The sequence below is a fragment of the Nematolebias whitei genome, chromosome 6 (assembly GCF_014905685.2).
Source record: "Nematolebias whitei isolate Nwh7 chromosome 6, NemWhi1, whole genome shotgun sequence".
Lineage (NCBI taxonomy): Eukaryota > Metazoa > Chordata > Actinopteri > Cyprinodontiformes > Rivulidae > Nematolebias > Nematolebias whitei.
Window position 1 is genome coordinate 37,666,331 of NC_056503.1, and position 12,126 is coordinate 37,678,456.

Genomic DNA, 12,126 nt, shown 5'->3' on the forward strand with positions numbered 1-12,126 from the left:
GAAGAGGTAAAAAGAAATCATATCTCACACTGTATCCCTAACAGGACACAGTGTGAGGTTGCAAAAAACATCAGCACAAAAAAAGCCACATACAGATGTCACAATAAGATGCATGTGGAGTGGGTGAGAGTTAATTGTGTGTGTGGGGGGGGTGCCTCCCACAACAGACTACCCAGGAGAACATCACAGCCACCAGATACTTCACATCCAACCTAGGTAACCACACCAGGGGGACAAAAGGAGGGAGGCCAGAGAAGGTGAATGTTTGAGGGGAGTGTGAGCTGTGCAAATGAGTGTATGCATGTGTGCGTTTATACTTTAAGTAAGTCTGTGGACACTGTTCCAGACAGGTCCATAGATGTCCTTGGGGAAGGGAACGGTTATTGGGGGCAGAGCATCTTGTTCACATAACATCCAGGAGAATTTCAGATAGTCAGCTTCCAAGGCCGACACGAGGGAGCCAGATTCAGATAACAGTTGTTTTGGGTCAGGCCGACTACGTTGATTTTTGTCTGCCTTACAGTTCCATTGGTACATCTCAATGGTGATTCCAAACAGCCAAATTTTGTGATCAGTACCGCCGAGCTTGTAACTTCTCCAAGTTCGATTCCTTCCTGCCAGCGAGATTTAGGAGCAACAAGTAGCCTGCAATTCTCATCAAGAATCGCATCCAACTTACAGCTCAGCTCACACAGTATTTGAGTCTGAGTGTTCACAGCACGGCACATTCCTTCACACAGGCCAGGCAACTTTACAATTGCTATAATAGCTGCCGATGTTTTTCAAATTTGTCGATTTGCCAGGTAACCACTAACTCCAAAAAACAGAAATCCTGTTATCATAAATCCAATTATGTGCGCATCTTCAGCGTCTTCGACTGACAATATGGACAAACACACAATCTTCCACTCCCCCAAGGAATCCATCATGTATCCGGCTGCATGTGTCCTGTAGGGGCAGGAGGGCTCTCCTTCACCCTGTCTTCTCGTCGAGAAAATTTGATCAATTGCGTTGAGAAACCAGCTGACCAGATCTACAATTTACAATTCGGAAGATATGCAAAAAGAGGCTCCAAAAGGTTCACAGGACAAAGAGCAGAAGCAGGGAACGGAGTGGGAGGAAAAAGTATCCGCCTTCATCGAGAGCAAGAAGGAAAAAAAAAACTTTCTGCAAACATTTACAGAAAAGGGCAGTCTCAAACACTGCAGAGTATATATGCACTTATAAACTTTCTGTAAGTTATTCTAAGTGATGAAGCCATTTACTGAATAATGGTAAATTATTTGAACTTCCCTTTAAGTTTTTCATTAATTTGCTCACAATTAGTAATTAGGAAGATCATGTGATTTGGTGTTTTGCCCAGAGACACAACAGCGTTCTGTACATTGGTAATATGCATATAAATAACTGGGACTAATTGAAATTGACTGTGCATAATGTAAAATCATAAGTATAGACATGTTTCATAACTCAGAGTGGAAAAAGATATCTGTTTATCTCGACATATCAGAAAATTCTTCCTGAAAATGTGTCTTCAGTAATAAACAAGCAGCAAGACATGGTGTTTCTGTTGATTCAGCATGTTCAAATTAAGGCTTTCAGTGTCAGTCTGAGAGGGGCTGAGCTGCCTTTAGTGTGACAACACAAACCCTCTGGGTTTTATGCTGGCTAAATCAATCCAGATGCTAGAATAAGACGACATGCCAGTGATTTGTATCTGTCACTTATTATTTTCCCTAACACTGCATTGGCCTTTGGGTTTGTTGAGTCTACAGGAAGAAGCATCATGTCTCTGCTTATTTTTGGCTCTGGCCTGTATCATCAATTCTACCTTCTGCTCTTCGATCTCATTTGTCTCTGCCCATGAATATCTTTTGTCAATACTATTTTTCTAACACTTATTGGCAATTTGTCTTAATATGGCATTTTGTGTTCTCAGGATTTCTGATATTTGTGAGATAACTTATTATAGAAACTCAACTAAACTGGCATTAGTTTAAAAGAAGCCTACCACCAACTTCATTGCATATTAAGTTTAAAACAAGTATCTTGTATGATCTGTTAATGCTCAGAGTATGTGTTGGGAAAGTCTCTCAGCTATTACCACACCAAATCTTAGCTCAATGTCTGTAAAACTGACCAAGCTATTGCTATTGTTGTGTTTGCTGAAGGCCCTGTCACACAGTGACATTTAGCAAAAAGTCAAACACGCTGGTGCAAGTGGCATGAGTTGGGGTAAGTTACAGGTATGCAACAGGTAAGTTATGCACAAGTTCACACCTCTTACATGTGTCACTTCTACGTTGACATAAGTAGGAAACCAGCTGGGTAACTGTGAATGTATGCGTAGCTTACTTATAGCCTATGAGCACCTTAACTTATGCAGAGCTTATGCGCAACATTAGTGTTATGCCAAACTTGTGCACAGCATGTTGGAGCATTTTGCAAAGATAAACATGGCATCAGAACAGGACAGCTCTCTGCATCCAGTCAGTAACTTGGCATTGATAAACATGCAGAACAAGCTCCAAATTAGCTTAAAACTATCTTGTGTGCCAAATTGTCATTCAAGTAACTTTACAATGTCTTATTAGTTTACATTACTGCAGAATGTTAGCGCCTGTGGTCTGAATGATTAAAGAGACAATCGAGTTTGACGGTCTATTTCAGTAAAAATTCACTAAATAGTTAAGCAGAATGTACGACTTGCTCATGTTTCTTCCTAGATAAGATGTAATTGATAATCCAGACCAACAAACAAGCATAATGAAACAACTCGATCAAATTAATGACTCAAAAAAGTCACAATCAGTGGTGACAATCATGCTGTGGTTGTTTCTTTGAGTCAGACTCCTTATTTATCATCAGTTTTGTTCTAATCAAGGAGATGATGTGGAAAAGTTTTATTACACCAATGCATGTTTGTAGAATAGCATTAAAATGTTTTTTTGTTTGTTTTTTTAGGATGTAAAAAAAAGGTTGTTATTGACTTGGAAAAAAAAACCCCATCTCTATAGATGATGTAGCTGCAGTTGTTTTTGCACACGATACCAGAACATTACAAAAAAATTGCTTTGTTTTCTCCATCAACACATGACTGAGCCTAATATGTCGCCTCATTTATTTTATAACCCTAACCCTAACCCTGTTTAGCTGGAGTCAGGATATGTAAAAGTCTGACGTTGTTTGTTTTCCTGATCCGTTTCAGGCCACAACAGAAAATTTCCAAACAGCTTTACAGTCGTCTCCATTTTGAATCTGAGGAGGCACTCAATATGCAGCTCTGTCAAATGTTCACTTTCCATTTTTTTTAACAGTGCTGTAAGTAAAACGCAAGTGATGTTAATGAACTACTGGGCTGGCTGATACTTCTGAACCACACACGTTAAATAAAAGATGCTCATGTTTACTGTCTTTAATTAAAATGATTATTTGATTTGACGTATTTGCAAAAAACAAGCTGAATATTAAAGAAAATTGCAGACTAGCCTTTAGAATATGCTGATTCCAAGTGAGCTAAACAAAAGGCTGCTAACTAATCCAACCCCCACCCAAAAACAGTTAGACTGTTATGTCCTGCTAAAAACTGATTGCTTTAGACTTTGGTTAGAGATGTTGCTGAAAGATATGAGCTCTGCTATGGGGAGACACAGTCTGCCACATCTGATGTCAATCTTCAACCTGATCCTTATTTCCTGGGGGCATGTTGGATAATTGCTTCCTCAGATTTATTATACAGATTTTCTCCTCCAAAGTAAACTTCCACATTGGGTTTCCAGGGTGTGTATGACCCAAAATTGAATTTAGATGCTGTATTGCAGCTCTATACTGCAGAATTTTGTTTCTTAGTCCGAGTCAAATCCTGCTGCAATCCATCCTTTTGTTCACCTTTTATTATATCTCCAAATGTATAAATCATATACTGTAGCAACATTTTTTAATGAACAACAGAGAAGAACGAATCCCAAAACAGGTCTTTGAAGAAAAAGTTGAAGGAACAGGATTTTAAATGTGCCAGATTGAGTTCTGTTTGTTAAGCTGTATTAACCAACATTGTACTGTTTCTATAACATTCAATGCCCCTGTCGAGTCAGACGTGCTCAGTGGAAATGAACACAGTGGGGTGGGTTTATACGTTAAGCAGCCGTGTAATCTTCCCCATTGTAAATGATGTACTTGAATATGATTAGACTGTAGCTGCAACACACAGAGGAAGGCCCTTGCTAGGTTTTGCTTATATATTTAGGAAATTGGATAACCTGAAGTAAATGGGAGCCAATTTTTGAAACTAGTCAGAAGCAATCTAGTAAATGCATTTGATAGTGTTTTGTAAAGGCAGTGGAAGACAAGCCCCCAGCTTCCATCCATCCATCCATCCATTATCTTTACCCGTTTATTCCATTTTGGGTCACGGGGGTCGCTGGTGCCCATGTCCAGCAATCACTGTGTGAGGGGCGGGGTACACCCTGGACGGGTCGCAAGTCCATCACAGGGCCACATAGAGACAAACGAGACAAACAACCATTCACTCTCTCACTCACACCTAGGGACAATTTACAGTCACCAATCAGCCTAACATGCATGTTTTTGGTCTGTGGGAGGAAACCGGAGTACCCGGAGAAAACCCACGCATGCACGGAGAGAACATGCAAACTGCCCCCAGCTTCCAAGGAGACATATTAGGCAGTTTGCAACAGTATTTTGTTCAAGAGAATTACCCCTCCTGGTGTAGGCTTTTAGAACCTTGTGTGCTTTTTACATGCTCAAAATAAAGCTAAGGAAGTCTCAACACTCCTTCTAAAAAATGCATGACCTGTTCTTTATAAAAGCAATGTTTAGTTAAAAATGTGTGGCTGGAATAATAAAAAAAAAGCTTCATGTGCCATATTTTTCTTTCTGCAGCAGTTGCAGGAGTCTTTGGGCTTTATTGTCCCACTACGTCTGCAATTAGGTGGATAAAAGCTCCTCATGAGACTGCAGGTAGTTTGAAATGGGCCATGCTTGTGTTTGCATCGCATCCCCAAGAATAAGACCCCATGCTTTTGTTTTCCAAAAATCTTTAAGATTTATTTTGCTGCCCACAAGCCATGTTGTCAGCTGTGACATTACTTGAGCACTCAGACGGTGAAGTAATGAGAGCACACGTCTTACTCGGGTGTCTCTAAGGAAAATAACTTGGAGTCAATATATTGATCAGCTGAAGTGTACGGCTGAGAAAACAGACAGAGAGAGGAGAAAAGAAGGAACGGGCAGTGAAGCGCTGGTTTTAATGGACAGTTGAGTGACAACGGGGAGAATGGAGACACAAATAAAAAGAACGATGAGTTAAAAGTTGTTTTACATTTTAATCACAGATCAGAGGCGTTCACTGGTGGATTCATTTCAAGTTAAACGGTGATGCTAAAAGAAACACTTGGCTCATGCTTGTTTGTTTTGACCAAACATGTCACAAAAGAGGTTTATTGTCTTTGTGGATCACAGACAATTCATTAGAGCTACCAGTAATCAAGGAAAGAATAAATCCCTCAAAGCAGCAATTCAGCTCCTTTAAAGTGGGCTTCAGTTGAAATGTTACAAACTATAAATATCTCACCTGCTGCAGATAGAATTGTTGGATGACCTCATTTTAGAAAAACAAGATTTAATTCAAATTTAATTGATGAGCTAATAGTCAGTGTGGCGCCAAGAACAAAATGGATTGCTGCTGTCTTAATAATATCTCATGGTTCATGAAGAAGCTGTTTAGTCAAAACATTTCCACTGCCTTCAGTTTCTTATTATAGCTACAGTGTTTTTGCAAGTGTAAATAGCAGCAGCTAGCTGTAGCACCTCCAGTGCAGTTTGGGACATTTCATGTAGAAATACAGTAGTCCCTCGTTACTTCACAGTTCGTTTAATCGCAGACTCGCTCTGTCGCGGTTTTTCAAAATAGGATTGGACATGACACACAATTGGCTGATTGATGGATGAGCCGCACGATCGGCATGGATTTTGATTATAAATGAATTATTTTAAATTATTTATCACCTCCTGCACCCTTGTGCAGTCCACACTGCAGGATAAACTTCCTGCTGCAGCTGATCAGCTGTTCACCGTGCAGAGCGGAGAAGTGGGCGTGGCCAAGAACGCTTGAGGAGGCAGGGAGATGAAATCATGACGTGCTCTTTTAGGGTGTTTAGAGTTTAGAAATATTCTTTAGAATATTGCAAGAGTGTGGAAAGGGTTTAAAAGGCCTTATTATATAAATAAATATATAATAAAAATAAACTACTACTTATGATTTGTACTTCTATTGCTACTATTGCTACTATTGCTACTTTGCGTTTTTTCACTTATCGTGGGTCTTCGGGGCATGGATCCCCCGCATTGAACAAGGGACTACTGTATCACAAAACTTTCTGCCAAAAAAAACAGTTTTCTATTAAGTGAGCTCATTCAAAGAGCTATATACAACAGGTATTTAATTCATCAACAGAACTTCACTTCAAAAGACTTGACCTTTAAAACAGAACTGAACTGCACATCACCAAACTGTTCCTATTTCCTGCATTATGATCAAGGTACATAATGTTGATAAATGTTTTCAGAGTTTGTCCATTGATCAGAGAAATCAAATTTGATTCTGTAAAAACCTGATCAGCTGCAGCCTCACTGCACATCTCTAAATACAATGTGCTGTATTTAAAGTAATGAGTGCAGGAAACTGAAATATTTTGCCGTCCTATTGTCTCAGTTAATTTTTGCATCACTTCGTCCAGTGCCTTGTATAAAAAGGCATCAATTAAATTAACTTAAAAACTTCCACTCAGGTTACAGTGTCACATACATCCACACAGAGCTGCTGGCATGGCTGTACATTTATATTTATAGACATTTAAACAACCGTTGACTTGAAAGATCAGTCTTGACCTTAGAAGCACAATCTGCTACTCCGTAGGGTTTAGCTTAGTGTGTTTTAGAAATTAGTGGTTTCTTTTGCAGTTTGGAGTGTAGGCCTGAGCAGAATGGTTGACTCGTTTGGTATCCAGCAGTCAGAGCAGGTTTGCAGCCACTTAATGGTTATTAACAAAAAACAGAGGGAGTGTAAAACACAGGTGTGAACGCTGCCATAGCCGACTCTATAAGCATTGAAGTCGAGATAATTTAGTTGATTTATGGTTCAAAAACCATAGATTGGAAAGTCACTGGAGAAAATAAAAACTTAGACTGAAGCTTTTAGGTTCTCCTTACAAGTTACTAAGTCTTACTGTGACTATAATTTTAAAAAGACAATTTAGCCTCTAGCATATGTGGTACAAGGAATTCATCAGTTCAGCACATCTCTATGAAGATTCTTCAACAATATCTTTATTATGAGATTTGAAAGACTTACTGAGTAAAATAAACACAAAAATAATTGTCCAGTAAAACATGAGATTTGTACAAAATGTATTTGTTTGCAATAGTGAAGCCATTTTTTTCCCTTTGGTACAGAAACCAGAATCAAAGTGAAACCAACAAAAGATCTAAACTAACAAAACACACATTGGTAATAAATGTCAAATAAGTCAATAGCTGTATTTATTAATAATAAAATATTTGTTAATATAATAAAAATGATAATAAGAATACCAATGATAGAATGCAGTATAGATCAGGGCTATTCAACTAAATTGCTCACAGGGACACAGTTACTGAAAGCCAAGTGCTCAGGAGCCAGATATCCAGCAGTTATTCTCATTAAGTAAGGTTGTTTTACAATTTCAAATCGAGTTTTATTTAAAAATTAACACATTGGTGGGCCGAACTGAGCACATCCATGGGCCTGACATTTGGCTCCTGGGCCTCCAGTTGAATAGCCCTGGTATATATGATGTTTGTTTTTCTCAGCTTTTCCAATTACTCTTTATTTCTTAAATAAAATGTAAAAATAATTAAGCACCTAATTAAATTATTTTCATGTGAAAACAAGTTTTTCACACATATGATAATGTGATAAATTACTTATTTTAAAGGATGGAAATGTGTTTCTTGGTATGTCCTCCTGTGGTTTTCCACAAAAAAAGGAGTCAAAGTTCGAGATGAAACCAAACGGTAACTTCACATTAATGCCCCATTCAAAAACATATACATTATATATTTTTTTACAACTGACCACTTATTTACTACTAATAAATTCAAGTACAGATCAGAATTTTCTCTTGGCATCGCAGATATTTCCATTACTCACCACTTGGGTAATAAATGTAATACTCATCAGGAGTACCACAAACATGACAATCAATAGCTTTTACTGGACAATATTGAATAATTTCACATGCTCACAACAATTACTCATTAGATTTTTGTTTGCCATTTACTCTGATGTGTTTGAATGCTCCCCTACTAAAACATTTTTTTATTTTTTATTTAGCTAATTTAATTTTTACACTGAAATGTGTTTTACAGACGAGCAGGGTCTTCTTTATTAATGTGTGTTCACGGGCTGGAATGTTCTTTTATCTGTTTGGTTAACAAAGCTTCAGTATTAACAATTTTCAGTACTGATTTATAAGGTTACACAGTTCTCAAGCTAAACTGATTGGTGTGCTGCAGCTGTAGAAGGAAACATAATATCTGGACAAGGTGCAAGAGGGTAAAGAAAAAACAGTTTAAAGATAACGTTCCCTCCTGGATTGCATGTTTCATTCAGTTGTACAGATTTTCATTTAAAACAAGACACCCTAAGAGCTCAAAATCCCCTTTACTTTCATAGCAGGTATAAAAACCTCAACCAGGTAATCCTCCGACACACTGTTTGATTCCGGCGCTAAAAAAAATACACAAACTGTTCTGAAAAATCGGCAGTGTGAGCGGCAGGGAGAAGTAACCGTCCTCCTTGCATCTTCTGAATTTCCTCTCTGAGGCATCTTTTCGTCATAGCTGTCCTCTGAATATGACTGCACAATAACCAGCACACTCACATACACACCCAGACATGCATCTAGAGTATCTAAAACTTGTCAAACATCAGCAACATAAATGCACTTTGTCATAATAAATGGTAAAAATCAATACTTTGGCCAAACAAGTGATTCTGATTCTTCACACAACATCAAATACGATTTAAGGCTCAAATCAACAATTCAGACATAAGATCTGAATAATGCACATTGAAAATATTTATATTTACAATATTTCTTCATAGAAAAATATGCTCAACTTACACAGATTTCCCAACATGAAACATAAAACTTATTCAAGTGCACAAGACCGTTAGATGTCAGCATAAATATGTTGATTTCAGTGCAGCTGAGATAACTGATGCCACAGCATCCTTGTGTTTATTGTATAATACAGTATCTTACAAGCTATGAACACTAGGTAAACTGATGTTTTTAATAAAGCTAATTACATTCAGTGGTGGGCACAGCTAACCAAAAAAATTAACTTCGCTAGCTGCTAATTTGCTACCTAAAAGAATAACTTTGCTAACGCTAAACTGCTAAATAGGTAAAAAATATATAGTTGCGGAAGATAACGCTAAAGTGCTAACTTTTATCATACTCTGCTGTCGCTGACACTGTAAGACTGTTTGCGTAAGTGAGCACAACTCGAAATATCAAAAAAGAAACTGTCCAGATGACCTGATTGACCATTATTAGATTTTGTACCTGGATGATTGAGCATGAACTTTGATGTCTTGAACCACTTTGGCTGTGGCTGCCTGCATGGGAGGAGTTGATGGGGGACAGGTCAGCTCCCAGAAACCATTTTATCACCAGCAAACTGGTTGGTCCACTAAAGGAGTGTACTGCTTAGTGGGGAAAACAGTTTACTTGGGACTCCTCAGACTGAAGAAGCCTTCTGGATAGAGGGTGAAACGTCTTTACACAAAAATAAACTGTTCAGATGACCTGATTGACCATTATTGCACAACTCAAAATGGTTCAGAAATCACAAGTGAAGTGTTCATGTCCCATTCAGAAGTGAGCATTCAGAAATTAATCTGGTCCATCAGAACGAGGTGAAGCAGAATTGCTGAACTGAAGCAAAGTGGTGCATTCAATTTGTGTTGGACGGCTCCCTCATGTCATTCACTATAACAAGTCAACTCATGGTGATCCTCTTTGTGGTTAACTGCTTTTATAAACTAACTACAAAGTTACCGTGTGTCATCATCAATATTTTCTTGGTAACAAATTGTATTAAAGTAAACATGTGTGAAATGCGTGAGAGAGTCACATCCTAGAGGCAGTGTGAGCATTGAAAAGCATGTTGAGTAGGAATTATGTGTGCAATGTTTCTGAGTGTGAAAATTGGTTTTTCATGATATTTTCCTGTTCTGGTTTGGTGTTGCATTTATATTAAAGTCTCTATTATTGGCTGTAAACTGACACCATGTGTCAGAGACTGTTTGTAGTAGATATAAATGAAAGCACTGCAAAGGTGATGATATCACTAGGTGGTGCTTAGCTTTGCTTGGCTTAGCTCTCTGCATAGCAAAGCATTACTCTGTCCTGTGTAAAACTCTATTCTTTTGTATACTTTAGGTGCAGAGAACTGTCTTTAAAAAAGTAGCAGACTTGCATTTACTGAATTTCAATTTTGCGGAAGTTAATTCTCCTAAAGGTTTTCAAAGTTAGCAAAAATGCTAATCTGCTAAACGGAAAGTTAGTTTCTCTATTAGTGGATTAGTGGATTAGCAGATTAGCGGAACCATGCCCACCACTGATTACACGGTTACATTTATGTGGATTAAACACCATCAACAACCATACAACAATCTGTAAACACTTTTTGGTAAATTAATAATTTTTCTTTGCATGAATAAGCTAAAAAAAATTTCAGTCATTACAAGAACCAACGTGCAGAGGCTGTGCACTATACGGCATGACCGCGGACCGACTGAAGTGATTGAGGAAAAGCATGTTCTGCCTGACTGGTTGAGGATAGAGAGGCAGGGGATGAAGGGAGAGTAGTGCACCAACCACAACTCAAAGGAAACATCAAACAGTGGAAGTAAAATGGAAGCAAATATCATATTCTAAAGCACTGTGGGGTCCAGAGCTCATGCTGAGATTAACCCAGAATGTCACAATGCTTCTGGGTCCAGAGTCCCACGCAGGGGTGATGCGTATTTACATCATGGATGGTTCGTGTAGGAGTCGGTCAACATGAAAACCTTTCAGCACATTTGGCTGAGTAGGAACAAAGTGTTGTGAAGCATCTGGTAATTTGTGTTCAGTCTGGAGCAAGATAAACTCTGTCATCCATTTTTTCATGCTCTGGGATATATATGTGTGTGTGTGTGCATAAAAAAACACGTGTGCACATTTATAATCATAAACACGTTTGTCTGATTTTACATTTGAGTTTGACACAAATGGCATCCACTGCCAGTTTCAAATTCATGGAGGCTGATTTTTTCCGCAGAACAGTTCAGGGAAAAAATGTCCAATCAGGAAGAAAAGTATAGAAGACCAAAAAGGACACAAGGGAAGTCAGTAGAGCCCAATGTACAATTAAGCGTACAGCAGACAGATAGGACGCTGTGGAATGAAAGAAGAAATTTAGTCAAGTTTCAACTCTAGAGAAAAAGTAACACTTATCAACACAGAAATGCTATTTTTCCTAAACAATATTTTTGTCCATTATTACAAAACAATCTGTAGATCTGTTTTAACCCAAACAGACACGCAGAAAACATTGAAAAAACTCTCGCACCTACATCAGGCTTGTATGTGGCACTGTAACGCTACTACAAAAATACACAAGAAACAGGAAACAAGGTGTACAGTAGTCCCTCACTACTTCGCAGTTTGTTTATCGCGGACTCGCTTTATCGCGGTTTTTCAAAATAAGCTTGGACACGACACGCAATTGGCTGATTGATGGATGAGCCGCACGATCGGCATGGAATTTTTATTTAAAATAAATCATTTAAAATTATTTAGCACCTCCTGCACCTTTGTGCAACCCACACTGCAAGATAAGCTTCCTGCTGCAGCTGATCAGCTGTTCTCTGTGCAGAGCCAAGAAGTAGGCGTGGCCAAGAGCGCTTGCACATGACAAAGAGTAGAGGAGGCAGGGAGCTGAAATCATGACATTCTGTGCTCTTTTAGAGCATTTAGAGGTTAGAAACATTGTTTAGAATATTGCAAGAGT